The 23,200-nt window shown below is 43.4% G+C and overlaps 1 protein-coding gene across 3 annotated transcripts in view; it reads left to right on the top strand.

Moving 5' to 3' along the window:
• Positions 1-23,200, top strand: part of MARCHF3 (membrane associated ring-CH-type finger 3) — a 213,702-nt gene that overhangs the window by 8,215 nt on the left and 182,287 nt on the right. The window contains exon 2 of one of the 3 annotated variants that reach the window (XM_066603138.1): positions 21,427-21,493. The exons of the other annotated variants lie outside the window; for them this stretch is intronic. The gene's annotated coding sequence lies outside the window, so the exon portion shown is untranslated. The remainder of the gene's footprint in view (positions 1-21,426; positions 21,494-23,200) is intronic. 3 annotated transcript variants of the gene reach the window in all.

Raw genomic sequence — 23,200 nt, 5'->3', positions numbered from 1 at the left:
TTGTCTGATCACCCTGTGAGATTGAGTGAAAGTAGCTCTGTGCTCCAGCTGATAGAGGGGAACAGCAGGTAAGATACAAAGAGGACGACAAACCCCACATTGCTGAAAATAAATGGAATGTGTGTAAAATAGGATCTTGCCTAGAAGTATAATCTGATCATTAGCGGCTCCTTTTATTTAAACTTGGAGACTAAATAGTAAATTGTGCTTCATTGATTGATCTGCCTGAACAAATGGATCACTGTTTTTGAGAGTGACAGAACAAAACGGGTATAATTTATGGTTGTGTAGGTCTGTTTCTAAATCAATACTGTTGTCTTAAGGCCCCTTTACACACAACGATTATCACTCAAAATTGGGCGATAATCCTTGTGGGTAAATGTGCACTTACCGTGCACTTTTCGTCCATCACTGACTTCAGGTCCACATGAAATCCTTGTCCCTCAGGAAGATAAGCGTGATCACACGCGGTGTTCTCTGCTGACCACCCGCTTTTCTCTAAATACATGCAATGAAGTAATAAAGGGCTGATTTAGCCCATTAGTACCTATGCGAAATGATCGCTCAAAGCTGACAAATGTTGAGCGCTCATCTGTGTGTAAATGCACCTCTAGTATAGCAGATCACTGGTGGCCTGCAAGCAGACCCTGAACAATGTGCACTATTTATTACAAGCACAAACCACCGGATGTTGGCTCCCTTCAATCTATGCAACCTCCTCAGCCGGAATTTAGCTTAACATGTAATGCGGCATGTTTGGTTGTACCCAGAGGTGTAACTTGAAGCTTTTGGGCCCCAATGCAAGACCTGTAACAGGGCCCCCAACTATAATGCTCTATTCATATTACTGGGCTCCCTATATGGAGAAGAGAGGCCTTAAGGGCCCCCTAAGGCTCCTGGGCCTGGGTGCAACTGCATCCCCTATAGTTACGCCAGTGGTTGTACCTGAGCTAAATATACTGTATATTTCGTATAATAGATGCCATTAAAATCAAGCACAAACTTCTAATGGCTCCAGCACACTGACACAGAGCTTATACTGCAGTGGACAGAGCCTATGCGGCTTTTTTTTTAAAATAGTATGGAGCGGTATACCCTTATGTGCATCGCCATACAGGCTCTTTGTATGCTGAGATATTCTCCCCGGAACCAAGGCATCTTCCAGGAACAATCCCCTTATAATTACAAAGTCTGTTGCAGCATGCCACGTTTCAACAGGTCTGAAATCTGAGGCATACCTAGAAGCGCCGTGGACCTCTCTCGGCACTATTACAGCTCCATATAAAATGGAGCCATAATATGTCCATCTACATAAGCTCTAAGTATAAATCCTTTTGTTCCATTCAACTGTTTCGCAGTTATATCTGTTTAGGGTTAAGTTGGGTAACAACCAATAAGTCAACCATTACAGCGCCCACCATGGTTGTCACCAAGAACTCTTAAATATGCTGTGACGCATCCCCTATTTTATTGCATGATTAGGAAAATGAGCTGCTCAAGATCTGGTGACCAGCCATGTGTCAGCTGTATAAGAGTAGGTTGGGTTCAAACCAATGCTTTTATTTCCATTGTTCAACTGCAGTCCATTATAGGAGCCAAGCAACTGAAGTCAAAACGGCGTTCAACATACCCCAATAACTATAATGGGGTCCAGTGGGTTTCCAGTGCCACTTTGTGCTGGATCTGCGCTAAAGACTCCAAATAGAACCTCCCATGCAGATGTGAACAAAGGGTTAGGGAATCAATTTGAATTTCACCAATTTACACATCAGTTTGCAGTACCTTCAACAATAGGATATATTGGGTGAATAAGCTTAATCTGTTTCCACTGTACTCTGGAAGAATTTAAGTAAATGCTAGTACAATCTCTTCCCTGGCTCTTCTGTTATTGGGGCCCTTGGGTCACTTCTCTCTGCTCATAGGCCATGTATAAGCTCCCACCACTTCCTTTAGGGAAAACATGCCCCCCCCCACCAATCCCCATCCAGGTCCCGCTAGATTAGCCATCCACCGCATATAGAGTGTGCTTAAACAATCGATTCCCATCAGCCATTGTGATAAAGTCCTCTTTTGTTTGTGTATTCCAATTCTATTTTTTTGTGCACCCTGACCTCTGCTCTGTATTCTAGACTTCATTATTGTCCGCTGCCTACCCTGACCATCTACCTGGACCTCGTTATTGCACCTATGCCAACATCCCTGACCATAGCTACTGTTTTGAATATGCATATGTTCACACCATCAGGTACTATCCCTCTATCCTGGGCAGCATCATTAGCCAAACTATTAGGCCAGTCTGTGGGCATAATGGCTTGAGATTACCGCAGCAAAGACTGAATCATGCTTGGAGTGATCAAGGGTGAAAACTGGGGCTCAAACTAGTATGTGGCAAAGTGGTAGGTAAAGTTCCCTGGTGCAAGCACCGAGCCAGGACTGACTCCTAGGTTGAAGTCACATTGTGGCATTTTCTTGGCAGACTGGCTTTGCAAGGGCATTTGCCATTGCTTTTCCCAGCCGAGTCAAGACTAACTCCTGGGGTGAAGTGGCATTTTCTTGGCAGACTGGTTTTACGAGGGCCATTTGCCATTGCCTTCCCCCGTCCCTCCCCCCCCCCCCTCCCCAGCAAGCTGGGTACTCCTTTTACCCACCTCAGAAGGATGGGAGGCTGAGTCAACCTTGAGCTGGCTACCTGAACGAAGTAGGGATTGAAGCTGCAACCTTCAGGTGGTGAGTGAGAGCCTAGGACTGCACTTTTGCTTAACACTGTACGACATGGGGCAAAGTGGATCAACATCCTTCTGCCTGACCGATTTGAGAGGTATAACTTGGAACTGTTGATTCCAATGGGCAGTCCCAACATACTTAGTTTATACTACTGACCTCTTAACATTGTGTAGGGCGACCATTTAGTTCCCTCTAGGCTCCAGGTCCCTACTGCGCCTGCAACACTATAATTACCTTCTTGGATTCTATCATTCATCTCTAGTCATTGATTTGCGTATTGAGCTCACAGAATTTCTCCGCTCAGTGTGTGTAGACTCCACTAACAACTAGCGCACCGTCCTATGATTGCATCATGTGTCTGGAGCTGTTTTACAGTAAACACAGCAGCTGTGATCCCATAATCAAAGACACTGATACGAGGAGAAGGAATGGGGCTCGCTCTGTACAGTCAAAGAATTTTAATGCTGTTTCTTATAAACACCCCTTACTCATTTCCTGACATTTTACTGCCTCTTTTACAAGCATGCTGAAAGCATTCATTAGGGTTTGATGTAGCTCTGAACAGGATGTGTATGTTACACCATATAGTGTCAGAAGACCGAAAGGAGATGAAGCAATTTGCAGACATCGCACCTACTTTTCAGCGCACACTGTATTGTAGAAAAAGCTTTAAAGTATAGAAAAATGATAATCGGATTTCCATATTGGTCCAAAAAAAGATTTATTTTCCCCTTACACGAAGACGGGGCATATGATAGAAAGCCAGACGATGCTCACATATTGTATTGTACAAGTTTTCCATTGCAGATTTTTAATTTTTTTTTATAAGCTGTGACGCGTGTTAAACACAGATTTTGGTTCCTCTTTGCTGTGGATTTCACCATTTACTTTGCAATGGCTAAAATCGGCTCCAAAATACACTATGAATATAGATATTTTTCAGCAGTGTGTGAGTAGAGGTTTTTTTGGTTTTTTTTTTTTTTTAATATAAACTTCATTTACTTGCATTGTAGTGTTTACACTGTTGCAGTTTTTGTGCAAAAGGTGCCACTAAAAATCCAGAACAATTCATCACGTGAAGTGAATTTTTACTCTGTGGCATTCTGAATTAGGTTTGGTTAATATCTGTGCTAGAACCTCCATTCAGAGGTTCCGTCGCAAATATGCCACAAAATGCTGGAAGAAATGGCTCTGTATGCAGCACTTTCCTTCTGGTGAAATGCTGGGCAATTGAGCGAAAACCATATAATCAATGGGGTCTGTTCTGCGCTGTCATAAGATGGATCCATTCAGCCAGGAAATTCCCCTTCCCTGCCCTCGAACAGAGCAGAAAAAGGGAACCCCCGATGCAAATGTGAAAGCAGCCTTAGGCCTCTTGCACACTGCTATATAAAGGATCCGTGTTTTATGGTTCTATTATATAATGCTCCTAGTTTTCTAAGGGCTTGGGACGTAACTATAGTGGGAGCAGAGAATGCACATTGGACACTGGAGCCCAGGGGGCTTTTAAGGTCTCTTTGCCTATATGAGGAACCATAATTGTTTTATAGATACTTTGGAAAGCCATAATGAATTATAAAGATTATAAGTGATTTATGTCTATAGGTCAGATACTGATATGAATTCATTACCAACATTTATTGTGAGCTGTAAAATGGTGATAATTACAGTTATAATAACCTGCTCAAGTACGGCCAGGAGACCAGTACTATAGTCAAAGCATTTTAGTTGGGGTGGCCGTCTTAGATTTTGCATCTTGGCTCAGTAACCTTTAACTTGTGCCTCTGCTGTACATTACTGTGTCACTGTGTTAGGCAGATCTGGAAGAAATACTGCAAAGACAGAAGGTCTCTTCAAATTTATTTTGCGCCAGGACAACAACCCTAAACCTAAAAATGTTAAGAGTTCTCTTCAGTGTAAAGAAGAACAAGGAGTCCTGGAAGTGATGGTATGGCTCCCACAGAGCCCTGATCTCATCATCATGCAGTTTGTCTGGGATTACATGAAGAGACGGAAGGATTTCGGTAAGCCTACATCCACAAAAGATCTGTTCTTGGTCCTCCAAGATGCTTGGAACAACCTCCCTGCCGAGTTCCTTCAAAAACTGTTTGCAAGTGGATCTAACTATGTTCTTGTGAAGGCAAAGGGCGGTCACACCAAATTTTGATTTGGATTTCTTACTTTGCAGCATTTTTTTCAACACCTGCCTAACACTTTTACACAGTACTGTATGTTCCTCTAATTTTACAATCAGGCATACTTTCCTATAGGATACATAAGAAAATTGTGGCGTGTTCTAACACCTTGTCTTTCCTTGAAGAATTGTTCCTGGGGTGAATACAGTGCTTCACTGAAGGAATCCATATGCCACCTGGTTAGTAGATGGACAAATTGATGGTACAGCCAAACCAGGGCACTGGAGCCATAGGGGGCTTATGAGATCTCCTTTCCTATATGAGGGAAGGACAATGGACAGATATGGGATGGATATATATATATTTTTATTAATTTGTTAGAGATGAAATGGCAGAACATGCAATTTTTGGCTACGTATGCAGAAGTACAGAGATTAAATTGTGTGCCGGAGATTATGATTGCATTTAAATGACTAGAACTATTCTTGCCAGATTGTAGATCAGAAATAACCCATGATAATAAACTTTAAGACGTCAGTAGAAAATGTCATTAGTATCTTTTCATCTTTCATGTTATCTGTTATAGGGCTCGATTATTAACAATTTGTTCACCAACTATATTTTAAGCCGTACAATCAATGGAATTGTCTAACTGGTTATAATTAGAGTACCTCTGCCCCCACACCCCTTACCCGCACCCCTCTCCCCCAAAAATGAAAAAATAAATAAAGATATATGTAAGGGTGCCTGTACATATTGTGGTAACTGTAGCTGCATTACTGCTAATTTCCACAGTTTCGAGTTGCAAACCTAGATACAACTTTGAAATTTAGTGGTAACCCTGTCCAGTCACTATTGGCTGCAACTTGTATGGATAACATGGTGTGTAAGACTGAAAAATGCACACATCAATCCAGTTCAGCCTATTATCCTGTAGTGGTGTTCCAGAGAGGCAAAAAAACTCAATAGGTAAAAGTCCTTTTCCACATTTTTGGAAAAAAATTCCTTCCCAACTACAAATCCTACAATCAGAAAAATTCTCTGAATCCCTGACCCATCTGAAGTAATAAGCAACCATAACGTAATACTGTGGCACTCAAGAAAGTCATCTAGGCCTCTCTTGAACACTTTGCCATCGCCATGTCCTCAGGCAGAGAGTTCCATAGTCTCACTGCTTTTACAGTAAAGAACCCCATTCTATGTAGGTGTAGAAACCTTTTTTTCCTCTAGACGTAGAGGGCGCCCCCTTGTTACAGTCCTGGGTATAAATAGATGACGGGAGAGACCTCTGTTTTGTCCCTTTTGATATATTTATACGTAGTTATTAGGTCACCCTCAGACGTCTTTTTTTCTAAACTAAATAACCCCAATTTTGATAACCTCTCTGGGTATTGTAATCTATCCATTCTATTGATTTTTATTTTAGTTAGCCGTGTTTGTACCCGCTCAAGCTCTGATATGTCCTTCTTGAGTACCATTGCCCAAAACTGCACAATATTCCATGTGTGGTCTAACCAGTGAATTGTAAAGAGGAAGAACAATGTTATCATGTGCCCCTAGACCTCTTTTGATTCGCCACATGATCCTATTTGCCTTGACAGCAGTTGTTTGACACAGGTTGCTCCAGTAAGGCATCTTTCACATGGGCATTGCGATGTTCGTCCGCCTGCATCGCGGCCAAAAATTGCATGAACGAGAGAAAGCTGCTACCAAGTAACAGCTAAATCTACCGTTTTCTCACCCACTCACATGGCCAGGTGTGGCTTATATATACCACAGCCCAGAATTCTATCTGCCTGGGGTATAGGAGGGTCTATTTCCCTTGCCAGAAGCTCCTATGGGAGCTTCGGGCTGATCGTGGCCAAAAGATAGGTCTTACTCTATCTTTTCTGGCCGGCTGGCTTATTTATTTATTGTTGGAAAATCGCCCATCTGACCGAATGCATTGAAATCGAATGCTTCAGATGGCCACGATTTTCAGTCAACGTTTTGTGGAGAAGGCCTATAGGTTACAGTTTACTAAAATACCAAGTCCTTTTTTGCTGTCGGTGTTACCCAGTGGTTTCCCATTTAGTGTGTAATGGTGACATATATTTCCCCTGCCCATGTGCAGAACCTTTTACATGTATCAGTTAGACGTCATTTGCCACTTTTCTGCCCGCACCTCTAGCTTGTCCATTATGCACCTGCAATTGTCCTCTCTTGTGATAATCACTTTACATAGTTTTGTATTATCTGCAAATATTGATATTTACTGTACAACCCCCTCCATGATGTTAATAAATATATTAAAGAGAGTAGGTCCTAAGGCCACTCGCACACATGCGGCCGGCAAAACAAAGCAATTTGGATCGCAACGTCTTGCTGCGATTTTACTTTGTTTTTGGACTCCTGTTTCTGCCTCCGACAGCGAGACTTAGTACACCCCATCATTGATGAGGTGCGGTAAAATAAAGCCGATGGCGCTTGCAAATCGCGCCATTAGAGAACTCTATCGAGCACATGTCTGGGAGGCCCCATTGAAACTGATGGGAGCATTAAACCGTGATTACTATGGTGTTCAAAAAACCGTGGTAATCGCGGTAAAAAACTGATGTGTGAGAGTGGCCTAATACTTGTGTTTGCCATTCTGTGAAGATCTTGCACTGTAGTAAATCTTTTTTTTTTTTTTTTTTTTAAATATATATTCACTTTACACAGTGTAATAGAAAACCACATTGTTTTCAGGCATACTGCGTTCTTCAAAACTATACTATGGTTTATTGCTTAGGTTTGCCATGGGTTTCAACCACTAATATAGAGCCATTCCGTTAAAATGCATCCTTGAAAACCCCATGTAACAACCATGTAGTACCACAATTTAGCAATGCAGTGGTAGCCATACTGGTTGTAGAAGCCATTTTAAATACTATTCCAGCTAACATTACTCCCCTATTGAATTAAAGCTGGAATAACTGGCACAAATGCCGGGATAGGAAGTGCAGAAGAACCTTATGAGCCAGAGAAGCCAGTGGCTCCGGGCTGCATTGTGTAAATGGGATTTTTAAAGATTTCATTTGCTAACATTAAACATATGGCCACTGCTGTAAAAGTACTGTGGCACCCAGAACACAAGTGAAAACACAAGTGTGAATGTGGCCTTGGGGGGGAAATACTATTTTCATTATTTGGCTTGATGTGACCTGATATTTTCTTTTTTATTGGTTTATAAAATAGAGGAAGAAATAACGAATGTGCATAAAAGCATCCACAGAGCTTGTAGTTGACCAAACAACTTGGCTACACTATGCAGACAGTTGATTTTTTTTTTTTTTTTTTTTTTTCATTTGGCTTTAGACCTAAATGGAGAAGAAAACCATATTGGGTATGTTCATATCTGCACGGTAGAAGTAAGGACAAAGTTACTCAGCACTTTGTCATTGTTGTTCAAGAAGGGAGTTTTCCTTGGGTATACTTGTGGCTGTGGGGAATGAGGTTGCTTTGTGAACATAGAGCGTGGTACACACATTTTATTAAAACAGTAAACGTACCTCCAGTGAATGAAAACTTTACAGTGCTCTGTTTTCCATGTGTAATACCTTCGTGAAGCTTTTATCTGCAAAACTCATATGTTTATATTGCAAACATCTACTTCCTCCTAATTCACTTACAAGAATTTGTTATTATTGACTTCCATGTTATAAATATAGTGGAGCCGTAGCCTGGTTCACCATCAATATTTTTACAAGCCTTCTAGCTCACATTACATTTAGCACTCCTCTCCCTGCACTATTAGTGCATTCCAGCATAGTGCTTGAATTGGCGTCACTGCTGCTGTAATCACAGGACTTTATTAGCTAGTAAATTCACTCTACAGACATCGTAATTCCTTGTTAGGGTAACATTCAGGTTCTTTTAGTTATCCTGCTACCCAGATGCTCCTGCAGCTGACATCAGCAAGGAAAAGTAAAGGACTGAAGTAATTTAAAGGGGTATTCCTGTTTCAGCATTTCATGGCTGAGATGGGGGGGGGGGGGGGGGGGGAAACTCATGACTGTTTCCTGACCACCTCGCCGCGCGTAACGGAAATGAGCAAGGCAGCAGCCTTGCGCTGTTCACACTACTCCCATTGAAGTGGATAGGAGTTACTGAAACGGCATAGCATAGCACAGCGAGCTACCCTAATGCTATAATGTGAATTTACGGAAATGGTGTAGTGCACGGTGCAATGCTGTTTCAATAACTCCTATTCACTTAACTTGGAGTTACATAAACAGTGTAAAGCTGTTGCCCCGGCTGTTCCGTTATACCTGGGGAGGCAGTCGAGATGCAGCCATGGATTTTGCCATCTCTGCCAAGATGAGACCACCTTCTTTAAGTCTCCTCTATATACTGGAATGACTGCATTATGTAGCCTGTAAGTTAGGATGCTACCAAACAGCATGGAGAATTTTTTATTTTTAATTCTAGATTAGCAACTTGGATCTATACAGTGATATGTAAGAGGTTTTTAAGGGTCATAAAGATTGTGCATGCAGCTGTTAGGGTGGAATTTAGTGTTGAACATTTTAGCTGTTTTTGCTAACATATGTGTCTCTATACAGCATAGGGCTGGTTCACACTGATGCTTTCAGCTTGCGTTGTTCAGGTCCGACCTGTATTGACTACAGCAAGGTCCAGTCAGATTCCATTATTCCCTAGGTATTTTGCAGGATCAAGTAGCACTACATTAAGTGCTACTTCGTACTGGATTACAAAGGGGTTGTCTGACTTTTGTGTGTGTGTGTGTGTGTGTGTGTGTATACATACACTTTTTAATTGCTGTTCCTCATGCCAGAAAATAATAGACCATCCTCTCGACTTCCAGCTTTTTACTGTGTCTAGCACCATGGCTTTCTTCTCCCCTATGATGCTTTCTTTATAGGGTGCAATCAGCCTGTCTACAGGACATCACAGGCTGCTGCAGCCAATCACAAACCTCAATGCTTGAGTGATTGGCTGCAGCAGCCTGTAATGTCCTGTAAAGAGGCTGACTGCAGCCTGTGAACACAGTATCACAAGGAAGAATGGAGCTTCAGTGCTGAACAGGATGGACAAGATGTTTTGGTATTTTCGAGCATGAGGGCACTAATTCAAAAGAAGAACTTTACCTCGGCCTATCTTTTTAATGGAAAGCTGCTACAGAGGCTCTGAGTGAAATCGTTGATGTAGATGTGAGCGAACCCGGTACAGTTGTATTATGTCTCCACCGGAAGTATGGGTGGAGACATGGGTTGGGCTGCACAGTAACTGGGAATGCCTATGTAACGCCCCACAGTATCACAGTATAGGTTTACTGTGACAGCCTTAAATTTAGGGTGAGGGTTAGGTTTAGGTTCTCGCCCTCCTCCGGCTGTAACTCCTCGGCGTCTCCTCTAGCAAACAGCAGTGTCAGGCGGCAACATGTGTCAGCACGGCGGCAGGGGCAATTTTGTCAAAGTGAGAATTGGGAGATGTGTGCTTCTCAGGGGGATGGCAGGCATGGACAGCCCCTGCGGTAGAGGCAACCCGAAGACACACAGCAGAGTTGACAGTGGGGCCGGCTGATCAAAACAACATGTGAGCGCAGTGCAAGGGAGGTGTGGGAGAGCGCAGCGGCAGGGGGAGACACACTGACAGCGGGACAGCATGATCGGGGCGATAGAAGCACATGGCACTCTGCCAGCAGGGACATGTGTGAGCACAGCAGTGGGGCACTCAGGCGGACACATCCGTGAGTCAGGGGGATGGGTGGTAGAGACCGCTGACAGCGGGAGACATTGCATGGAGGGTGGCGGAACAAGGCACAGTGGCAGACGGGAGCACACTGAAAACGCCACTGAAAGTGACAGCAGGGGACTTGGCATGGAGGCCGCAGGGACCTTGCATGTCCCGGAGATGGAAGAGCAGCGGGGACAGGCAGTCAACAGAACAGTGGCAACAGTGGGGTCCGGACGGCACATGAGAGCAGAGACACAGAGATAGCAGGGACAGCCAATCACAAGCTGGGGGCGTCGCCTGCTGTCACCCCAGCACAATTATGTCTCCATCCCTAGCTTTCGGTGGAGACATAATACAACAGTACCAGCAAGCCCTTAGGGTATGTTCACATAGAGCAGATTTGCTGCAGATTTTCCATAGGCACCCTCCCCACTGAAAAATCATGTAATTTACAGTAGCAGGAAAGTGGATGAGATTTTCAAAATCTCACACTTTGCAAAAAAAATCCTCACAAAACCCATATGGAAATTGACATGAGGTGTGCAATTCTAAATCCGCAGCATGTCAATTTCAGCGCCTGTTTACACTGCAGAATCCACCTTGCCCCAATGAGGGGGGTCAACTGCACCAAAATCCCGGTCAACATGGTGCAGGTTTTGATGCAGACTTTCGACTTTGGATCTGCTGCAGAATGTTCGCTGCAAACCCGTGTGAACATGCCAATAGAATTTTCTTAAAGTGAGAGCCTAATGAGGTGACTCATGATATTCTCTATTTGTATAGCAAAAGTGCTGCTCCTAAAGGAATCTGCTTTTTTCTTCTAGGTTTAATCCCTGGTACTTTTTTGGTGAAGACAAATGCTCAATATTATCTGTGTAAATTGCTCTAATGATAGTAATTTTACTGTACTCAATATGAAGGAGAAATCTCCAATTGTTATTCTGTCAGAATTATTCTGCTGTGATAATGGGAGATTAATACATAGTTTATATGCATAAGGTATTGCCGGATAATTGTCATTCTCCATGCTGTTTCTTCTCGTCTCACAAACTTTAGTGAAATGATATTCCGTATATAACGAGATGGCCATCGTAATACTGTTTTAAGTATAGATTATATTGTAATGCATTTATAATGGTTAAAAATTTTTTTTCCACTCCCTCTCTAAGGGCTTGTTCACCCGGGTGTATGCGGGTTTCGGTCACGTAAATACGCTGTGGAGTTATGCTAGAGAAAACCACATTTTTCTGCATGGTTCGACTGTTCTTGCAGGGTTTTGTGCACGCAAATCTGCTACGTATTTAGCGCAAAACAAGACAATGTCTCTCTAGTTCAGCCTGTTTCCACCTCCACCCCCGTCCCTTTATTATACAGAGGAAGGCAGAAAAACCTAATGAGGCAGAAGCCAATTTACCCCATTTGGGGGGAAAAAATTCCTTCCTGACTCCATAATGGGAGTCAAAATCCCTAGATCAACATTGAAAGTTCCTACCTAACTCCAAGACCCGGATCAACAACCCCGCTGGTTAATAGCTATATCCTGCGATTCCTGCAGTGTCATTGTGCTCCATTGATTTTTGGCATTACCAGATCCTCAGGCAAAGGGTTCCATAGTCTCACTGCTTTTACAGTAAAGAAACCCCTTCTATGTTGGTGATGAAACCTTCTTTCCTCTAATGAATATATAGGTTTCCTGTGTATTTGCGCTGGCCCATTCACTTTAATGGTTTCTTTCCATCTGTAATACACACCCAAATACGACGTGCTGCATTTTTGTTTTCATGTGGCTGAACAATGCATGAAAAAAATACACGCGTGTTAATGAAACCATTATTCACTGCCTATTACATGCTTAAAAAAATAAGTGTGTAATACACTGCGCAAAAAAAACGTCCATGCGAAGGAGCCCTCTCCATACACAGTGGATGGAGAGGTGGTCACGCATTAGCACTGCTGCTCCTTACGCTAGCAGGACTTGGGGTGTGCCATTCTCATGTCTCCTGGGGTTTTGGAGGTTGGACCTCTAGGGATCTTGCATTAATCCTCTACCTTGTGGATAGGTGAAAAATGTTTTTTCGGTGGGTTAACCTCTATAAGGCAAGCTAGAAAGCGCAGCTTTTTTCATAGCATCAAAGTTAGAGGTTGGATCTGGCTTCATATCCCATCTGATAAAAGATATTTGGAAATGGTGTTCATCTCACTGGGGATTTGTGCACAGGACGGAAATGCAGATTTTGAGACTTACATCTATGTTAGCTTCTATCTAGCTCATAAGGGTTCTTGTGCATTACCAAGTCATGTACGCCTTCTTTCTGGGAAATGTTGCTCGGTCTCCGCTCAAGGAAACTCACCAACATCTTTTTGACTTCAATTTACTTTTATGCTAGTCTTAATTTTTCTTCTTTTTAGTCTTAATAGTATTCATTTCTGTTTTTGAAGATGTGTTTTAAGTCACTGCAACTTTAAAGGGGATTCCCGGGCAAATGATATTGATGACTTATCCTCCAGGATAGGTCACAAATAGTTGATCAGCTGGGTTCCACCAGTCAGGACCCTAGACTATCAGGCACCTGCTGTCAGACCCCGCAGCACACTGGTTTGAGGCAGAAGCAAACAGCTCTGACCCCTGTGTAGAGGCTGGCGCTTTAAGTGTAGGCGCTGACAGTTGTCTTTGATCTTAATAAGGGCCGTGCCTGCTGTTACCAGCGCCGGTCACTACATAGGAATTGGAGCTAATGGCTTCTGCTCCATACCCGTGTTTCTTCTGGCGCTGACAGCAGGTGCCCAATCATTTGATCGTCCCAAGCGGTGAACTCCGGCCGATCAACTGTTGATGACTTATTATGAGGATAGGTTATCCATCGCATTTGCCCCCCAAAACTTTTTAGCACCGGTTTTTAAACAGAATACATATGTCTATGCTATAAAGTTTGATTCATAGTACATAGCACTGATATATTCTGCATAGCTAGTAAAGTGATTCACACCAGTCACTTTCCCAAGTGCAAATTACAATCTGGTATCTCTGTATCATGCATAGATGTGCTAGTGCCAGTTTCATGTCAAGTAAACTAGTATGCCCTGTGCTCCAGAGTGAAATAGGTCTCGGCGAAAATCCACAAGAGCAAGCAAACGCTTAGCAGATGATGCCAAGATACCAATACTTAACACAATATCTTAAAGGGGTTTTGTCATTAACAAAACAAATTCTATACTCTCCTATTTCTCCCCAGGCAAACTCCTTACCGCATCTTCTCCAGTCCCCCAGGGTCACGTCACATCCGGCTAGCCAGATCCTCTTCTTGTTATGCATCCATTCACAGGCATTTTTTTCCTACCCGTTAATGTACGTTACGTCACTGACATAGCGTTCACTCGCTAGGAAGGAATGATAATCTATTGCAGAGACCGTGCACATGCGCAGTATCTGCAATAGCTCAGCACTCCCTGCTATGTTGTGAAAGCTACATCACTAGTGACATAACATACATTGCTGGGCAGAAAGAATGATGCCTGTGAATGGACGCTTCGTCACAGGAAGCAGCTGGAGGTGAGGTGACCCCCACCCCCGGGACTGCAGGAGACAAGAGAAGATCGGCAGGGAGAAGATGCACTAAATACTGCCTGGGGAGGAATAGGTGAGTATAGAATTTTTATTTTTTTCCTTTAATGGCAGAACCCGTTTAATTACTCAGCATGGTTATATTGCATTGTTTCATAGCTGGATGTTGAGAAATTAAAAAACTACACTTTTTTGTGCACAGAGAGTGGGGGTTACATCTTCTGAACCCAAGAAAATCCAGTGGTATGATTCATTAGGAGTGGCTACACCTGTTCACGCTGACCCTAGTAGTGGCTCCTATACAGAGCTCTTGGAAGACAGGGATAACTGTCAGCACTCCCAGCTGTTTCTGGTCATCTTTTATGATGGTCAGGCACTCAGTCAGCAACAGCTGGAGCCAAAGTTTACCCATCCCTTCTGGGGAATGGGGTTCAAAGTATTGTGCTCCAAATCTAGAACTGGTGTTACAATTACGTTACACATTTTGTAATCCCTTCTCTTACATTTGAGGGTGTAATCCTTACTTATTACATCTTGCTGAAAGGAGTGGTCCACTTTTGGAACAGCTATAAAGATTAGATTAGGGGGTATCATAAATAGGAATCCTCTAATAATAATTATTGGCACATTGGAAAGAATTACACAAGTTCGTTACTAATTAAGAAGCAGCAAGTGTTAAGCCTTAATTTGTTGACCTCCAGAGTACCATTAATAAAGAAGATGCAAAAAATAAGAAGCGGCTGCGATCCAGAAGTGCCTCATGTTCCGTCCTTGCTTTACTGTCCTCCAAATAACCATTCTTCCTTCTTATCACACTGGGCTGAAGCTAAAGCGCTAAGCAAAATGTGCCACCGCAATATTACATTAGGTAAAGTGACCTCTCCCTCAATGTGTTATGCTTGTACTGCATGAAACACTAATACCACAAGAAACTAATATATTTGATAACTAAATGATATTCTATTATTATACCTTGTACAATTGATGGCCTATCCTCAGGATAGTCAATAAGTATCTGAACGGTTGGGGTCTGCCGCTCTGAGTCCCCACTGATCAGCTAATTGAAGTGAATGGGAAAGCCTGTTATACTCAGAACGGCTGCTATCAATAATAATACGACATTCTGCTGTTTGAGCGTAATACTGCTCAGCGGTAAACATTGAAGAAGCGAGCGCCACGGCCTGTTTAGTCAGCTGATCAGTAAGGATTTCGAGTGGCAGACCCCTCACCTTTTCACCACTGTTCAAAGATAGATGATGGGCTTTAGCAGGAAACACATTTGCCACATATCTAAGGCCGGGATCACACAAACGTATTTGAATTGTATATTATGTGTGCATAATACGCGGTTACTGGCGTCAATGAAAGTACATTGATTTTCATTGTTCCATTTGCACCCAAGTATATTTATTGCATATATCACGTGCATAAAAAAACATAGCATGTTTCGTTTTACAGTTTGTTTTGCTTTTTAGTGCATACAGCCCTAATTTTTTTGGGGGGGTGCCTTCGGAGTGCAGTACATATGCAATTACATTGCGTATGCACCGCATTTTTTATGCATGTTGCTAGGATACGGGAGAAGAAAGTTTTAAAATTAAAAAAAAACACAAATAAGCCAGTATGTGACAGCTTGTGTAATTCCAATGCTTCAGATCACACAGATGTATTCCCGTGGCGTAAAAGTGCCCAGACAGCCAATATAGCGCCGGGCGCTTTTACACCAGGCAGGAAAGATAGTCCTGGAATTATCCACCTTCCCTGAATACGTCTGTCTCTGCATAGACTCCTATGGGAGCCAATGATAGCGGCTGGAGAAGGGAGGTGGCAGGGGGTCTAGCAGCGTGACTGCTAAACTCTTCTCCCCCGCCCCCTTCTGTCCTCCGGCTGTTTGCAATGGGAGGGGGCGGAGCTTCTCTCTGTCCCTTGTCCGCAGCCAGCAACGAGAGGTGCGGGGCTTGGCAACGTTCCCCCCCCCCCCCCCCATCGCTGGCTGCAGACAAGGGTCAGGGTGAAGCTCCGCCCCAACCCCTTTCATTGCAAACAGCCGGAGGAGAGGAGAGCGCTTTGCTAAGCTGTCTCTCCCCGCTCAGTGGCATTGCGGCCTCGGCGTATATGCGCTGAGCCTGGGCTGTCTGAACGGGTGCACAAATGTTAGTTTGTGCGACCGTTCACACGTTTTTACAGCGCCACCGAGTGTATATAAAAACGCGTTTGACCATGTGAAGGGGGCCTGGGTCTGCAGGACATGGATTTGAAATTACTATGGGCCAGCTGAACAATATTTTGAGGCAGCTCTGTGTCAGCTAATACCAAATTTCAATTCAACATTTATTGCAGATATTTGTAACAGATTAATATGTTGCTTTATACTGGTAGACCTGCAAGACTTGTTAGATCCTTTTAAAGGGGATATACCATCATTGTATGAACATGGGTGTCCAACTGCTGGGATGAAAATTAATGTCCCAAAAGTCTTAGGCCTAGTGCCCACAGCCGTGACTGCTCCACAAGCGGAATTCCGCAGCGGAGTCCATCACGGCACACCCCCTCCCCCCCCCCCCCCCATCAGAGACCCCATACTTACCTCTGGATCCGCCGCCTGACGTCCTGCACGACGCTCCGGCGCGCATGCGCAGTAGAGCGCGCGACGTGCCGGCAGTGGGCGGGGAAGCGTTTTTACGCTATTGTCCGCTGTGCTACAGCAGAAGATAGCGTGACGGACGGCTTCCATTGACTGCAATGGAAGCCGTCCGCGCATACGCCCGCGCAAATAGAACATGCCGCGGGTGATTACGGATGCTTTCACGGTGCAGAATTCCATTGTCAATAGAACCTAATAGCTGCGGGACAACACCTCGGATTTCCACCGCGTGACACACAGCGGAAATCCGCCCGTGGGAATTAGGCCTTAGGTGTGCAGTGTGTCTATTATTGCAGCTCTACCTATTCACATAAATGGCATCAGGCATAACTTGAAGCTGCTGGATCCCAGTGCAAAATCAGGAACTGGGCCCTTAACTATAAAGCTTCATTGATAGTATTGTTTGCAATATGGGGAAGAGAGACTTTATGGATGCAACTGCACCCCCTATACGTATGCCCATGAATGGGGTTTAGCTGTCTAACCAGACCACCATATGGATATGCTCACAAGGATATGCCATCTTGTTAAGTACAAACCCAAGTTTTGCAGCAATTTCTAGTTTTTACACCAAAGTGAACTCCATTTTCTTTATGCAGTAAATGCCTTGGCCGTGCAAAAGAAGTTTCATTTATTCCTTCTCATTTCTTGCAGCATTTGCTCCATTTTTTTTTCACCATGCTTTTCAAATATAATCTGTTGAAGCCATATTTTAAATGCTAATAATTTATGTAAATGAAGTGTTTGGATAAGGTATCTGTTCTCCTTTCACACATCATGTACACCCCTCCCCTTGCTTTTGTCTTCCTAATGCCTCTGCAGTACACTGTGTCTGCACGTGATGAATGAATCATTCTGTCGCTGACAGTGTGACGGCCCGCAGTGTTCTGATTCTTGTGCTGTCTGCAGTAAATGTGACTTGGGGCTGATGAAATTTATAGTTGGCTGTGTGGGAATTAGCTGAAGCCAGCTAGAACCATGCAGGAGGTAATAGGATGGCGTTCTCTGATCTGTGACGCCAGGTTCATATGTCATTTTGTTCTTTGCGAAAGAAGAATTGCATCGTCTGAATACTTGGACTTGGAGTCACCACTATAATGACTAAGTACTGTCAATTTTGCAATATCTGGTAATAGGAAAGGGGAAATGCATAACTCACAAAATGGATGGAGGAAATTTGTGAAGATAACTGTCAAGCTTAAAGCAGAAAATATTACTTATTGAAGTCGTTAGGAGTCTTTGACAGTTGTGTAGTCAGGATTCCAAAGGAACATTCTGTTGGCTGGGGTTTTCTTTAGTATATTAGGGCTGCAAATGTTTGTCTTCATGATGCAACAGTATTCATACAAATTGAAACTTAAAAATAAGACCTGGAACAAAGATACTACCCTAGCCAGGATCTGCATTTTTTTCTTTAAGCATTGAAATAGCCCTCTCAAAGCTCCACCCCACCAATAACATTAATCACATTCAGGGCCTCCAACCTCACCCACCCAGCAGTAATCAGGGCTCAGCCCTCTACCCCAACAGTAATCCTCTTTAGGGCTCAACCCCCTATTCCAGCAGTAATCACATTTAGCTGTAACCCCCCTCCCCATTCCTAACCGTAATTTTACATTTAGGGCTCAAGCATTCCTACAACTACAGTAATCACTGCCATAGTGCCTAAAAGAAGACAGCAGCTCTCCCAATGTGGTTCCCTTACTTTCTAAAGCCGGGCTCCTCTCTTACAAGGTAGTGTGTTCCTCATTGGCAGTACTTACTGTAAGGTGCATCTGCTAGAGCTAAAGATTAGTGTCCAGGAGAGGAGTGGCACCTGATGAGTTCTTATGGCACCCAAGTTGGGAACTGCTGTCTTAGATGCCCTAGATACAGGTTGGGAGTCTTTGAAATTATCCAAAAATTGAGCATTTATACTCCTGGAACTTTCCAGCGTCATCCAATTTATGGCTGCCTCAGTTGTAGATTATATCCGGGACTATGAAGGAGTGGATAACTGTTGAACAGACAACAGTCGCAATCGGCATGCCACAGTTCACCAATCCCAAAAATATTATGCACCCAGGTTCAAACATTCTTCAAGTCCAGTTGCAGCAGATCGCAGAACAGCTGACCTAGCTAGCAAAGATTGTGTAACATAAGTTTCTTAGCAGCAAAATAATAACTTCTTCATTGTTGCAAGGGAAAGACATACACATCCAGAGCATCAACACAAAGCTGTCAGCGAATATCTCCCTAACAGAGATCACCCTAGAACAGCACCCCTTCATAAATCATCGCTCACCCCTAGGTCTACACACAGTCGTCGTCAGTACCCAAACTAAACCTGGATTTGTTGCTGAAGACAATCCAGTTCCACTCTGTAGCAGTCCAGGTTCATTGTTCACGACAGCACTACAAACGGAGGCAACAGTGGGTGGGTGTTAAAAGGCTGTGTGTGTGTGTGTGTGTGTGTGTGTGTGTGTGTATATTTATATATAATATATTAGGCACCATGAGACCAAATGTCCTTCAGCCAAGTGCGGGGAAATGGTTCCAACAAGTACAGATGGTGGACAACAAAGTATTGTGTCAGACAATCACATAATCCTCTGTATTGGTGATCTGTTGAGGGCATCATGAGCCTTGTATACATGCCCTCATGCATCCACTGGTCACAACACCTCCTAACAGTCTTGTCCCAACAGCCAGCTGATGGGCATTTTGTTATGACCATCCAGCTTTTTGCATTACAATAATACATCCCTCTCACTCTGTTAACTGGGTGAAATCTCTTTGTGTCTTAGAGGCGTCTAGTGGTCAACAAGCTCTACACAAGTGGATGAAGAGGTCACTACACACAAGGAGCTTCTGAGAGCCTTTTAATAGGCCAAGGGTGGGACCACCTTTGGGGCCTCAGGTGGCAAGACCATTCATCTTATCACATGAGAGATTTTTTTTTTTGTAGCCTGAAAGAACCCATTGGAAACCATGGGCTTCACGTACATGCGTTTTGTAGCCCGTGTGAAAGAAGTCTTTAAAACGACTTTTAAGAACAGTACACTCTTTTTGTGGTGTTTTTTTTGTTTGTTTTTTTTAACACTTAGACACCTTGCACTTCATGTGGATTTCTGGCCACATAAACGTATAATGATGATGCTAAGATATGTTGCGGTCTTGATTTCTCTAAAAATAAAGCTTTGTAGATCCATTAACCCAGACGAGGGCTGCAATTGATTTTCCTATGGGTTCTTTCCATTTGGTTGAGCAGACAAGGATGTGCTGGTTTTACTAATAGACTTTTTATCTGTGTGCTTATATGAGGTTATCTGTGTATTCAAATTAGGAATACAACATGACATCTTTACAATTGTGATTATATCATCAGCCATTGCATATTTAAAGGGAACATGTACTCATAAAAATAGGTTTAAGTTAATTGATTTTAAGAAGTGTGTATGAAATATAAAATACTTTATAAGACCAGATAAATTCTTACTGGAAATTTACATAAAAGCAAGACATAAAAACTTGGCATAGTTTGCTGCTGTACAAACTTTAGAATAGTTAACATTATGCTTTCTATATGACTATTAACAATTGTAGCACTTACAAAAAAAGGTCCCGGGGGGACGAGACACACACTTCTGCTTTACATTATATTTGCATACTGTGATTGATGTCCTTTCCCCTCCCTCTACAAGCTAGAGCAGAAAGCTGCTAACAAGCTCCTGTGACTTCAGGGGACTTGGGCCGTCCATGTATTACAAGCTGGCAGAAACCAAGGGGCATTTGCCCTGAGTTCCCTCCAGCCCTGGCAAAGCTACATGCATGTACCATGATGCAAAATGGTACATAGAATTCCTGAGCCTGCACTTGGTGTGCTGCCACATGAGTGACTATTTCAATGGGCTATCCCACTAAATCATTTATCACCTTGTCAGGCAGGTGGGTGTGGGTCCATCCACCTTGCCACACAGCGGTTTGACTTTGGGCTATCTGAGGAGGCCGCACTTGGGGAATCCCGATTTTTTTTTTTTTTTAAATTTTTTTATTTATTTATTTTTTTTTCACCCTTGACCCTTCCAAGAGGTATATGGTCTTTGCCATTACTCATCCAGCTAGTCCTATTAATGTGGCTGCTGATACTGCACTTGGCTGAGATGCGTTACCTAAAAGTCTGAACAGAAATACAAGCGGTAGTCAGGGCTGGTGACACAAGTGTGTTATCAAGGTCCAGGTTGAAGGTCAAGACAGGCAGTGAGCAATAGCAGAGTCCAGTATACAGACCCGAGGTCAGAGAGCACAGAAATCAGGTTGGTCGGGCAAGGGTTAAGAACCAGAATATACATTAACGGGGGCGTTATCACAATTGACAGTATGAGGCCAAATTGCTTTGGCATCTTCCATGAGGAGAGGATGCATAATAGAGTAGGGAATGGATTAGAGAGTGCACAATGGCCCTTTTAAGAGGGTGGTAGCACATGCAAGCCCAAAGGGCTGGGAGTTAGCGGAAGTAGAGTGCGGTATGTAGCATGTGACACATTGTGGTCACCTGCTTCTGGCATCAGACCACAATGCCAGAACCAGGTGACCGGGATTAGAAGTGGCGACGCATCGGGACATGCCTACCCACAGGATAAACCATAATTGTTTCATTGCAGGGAGCCAGACTACTGGGACCTATAGGAATCACAAGAACGGTGCACCTCCAGTTCCCCTTAGTCACAGGTATGCACCACTGCTCCGTTTACTATCACTCTATTAATGTCTATGGGCCTGATGGGGATAGTTACGGTATTGAACAAGAACTTTCAAGTTAAGGCCTGCTTACTTTGTGGACTAGTTCAGGACTTGGTTCATTTTTATATTTTAGCATTCGTAATTAAACTGACAGGATTTCTTAAATGAATTGGTTAATTTACAATAAAAGCAAATACAAACATTTCCAAAAAAGGATAAACCTATTTACTGACTGTTTTTCTGAGGACAGTCAGTTACATTGTCATCTGGTAAATATCTGGGTTTAGGATCTATGTGGAGTTTTATAGGATTCCTTGGGTTTGCCTGTTACTTTATATGGTATAAATTGACAGTATGTGCTGGGTTTTGTTATTTGCACATGTATTAAAAATAAATGGCTGAAGGGCATGTAGAGGGAATTTCCTGAAATTAGATGCTATTTTTTTACATGTTTATTTTACTGACATGTGATTTAGAATCTGCTTACCATGGTTAGACATGATCTGAATGTTTGCCGGTAGGACACGAACGTTCTGAGACTCGTGTATAAAACTATATGCGATGATGGAAGGATAGCACGAATATGTTGCAAAACATGGTATCTGAATTGTGTGGCATGATGGTGGGTGCCTGATGGATGGGACCCTCCACCTCAGAAGTTGTGCAGGCATTTGACATTCCTCCATCCGCAGTGGCATGTGTGTACCAGGAATATGACATAGAAGGCATTACCCACAGTGGATAGCACGGTTGTCCACCTGCAAGTGCTTAATGATCATAACGGACGGCGTCTGGCCAGAACTGTCAGTACAAACAGTCAAGTGGCTTTGGTAGAAATCGCATCCACATCAGTGCAGGAGGCCCAGCACGCATACTTCACAGGTCAGTGCAGGGTTCTTTAGTTTTCATGGGATATGGGAGCAAAGTGCTTCTGTTAACACTGACACTTGATACAGTGCCTTACCTGGGATTGTTAGGTTAGTAATTGGTCTCTAGAGGACTGGCAGTATGTGGCATGGTCTGGTGAATCACTGTTCCAATAGTTTTGGGCTGATGTGGGTTCCTGTGTGGTGCAGACCTCATGGATCCCATTTTTTAAACAAGGCACTGGTGCAGGCTGGTGGTGGTTCTATACTTGTATGGGGTATGCTCTCATTGCATGGGTTGGATCCACTGGTCTACCTAAAAATGTCATTGACCAGTGCACACTGTTTCACTACTTGGTGACCATTTGCAACCCCACATGGTTTTCATACAGCTCCACAGTAATGGGATATTCCAGGATAATGCACCTGTCACGGTGTTCCAGCTGCGACTGGGGATCTGGCCTTGGATATCACTATGTTGGCCCCGCCCCACATAATTCTCATGCCAGTGCATGCTCACTGCAATGGTTCTCCTGTGTATGGGCAGATTGAGTGGTTGTCAAGGTTGTCCCATCTCTCAGCCAATTGGCATTAGTCTGTGCATATTTATTCTGGCTCCTCCTCCACAAAAAGCTCCAGTTATTCATAAAGTCTGGTCTCATCACTTGGTTCGATCGCCTGTTTGATTTTACTGCTCGAAGATCTGGCTTGTCACCCCCTGTCAGGTTGACTCTTTGACTCGTTGTCTGAAAGTGTATCTGGTCTACAAACTACAGGCAAACTGTGTCAGCAACACAATCCAATCGCATCAGCAGTTGGGTGTCCTATG

This window comes from Eleutherodactylus coqui, chromosome 5 (assembly GCF_035609145.1).
Source record: "Eleutherodactylus coqui strain aEleCoq1 chromosome 5, aEleCoq1.hap1, whole genome shotgun sequence".
Taxonomy (NCBI): domain Eukaryota; kingdom Metazoa; phylum Chordata; class Amphibia; order Anura; family Eleutherodactylidae; genus Eleutherodactylus; species Eleutherodactylus coqui.
The sequence above is the reverse complement of the archived record's forward strand: the minus strand, read 5'-3'. Positions and strand labels throughout refer to the sequence as shown.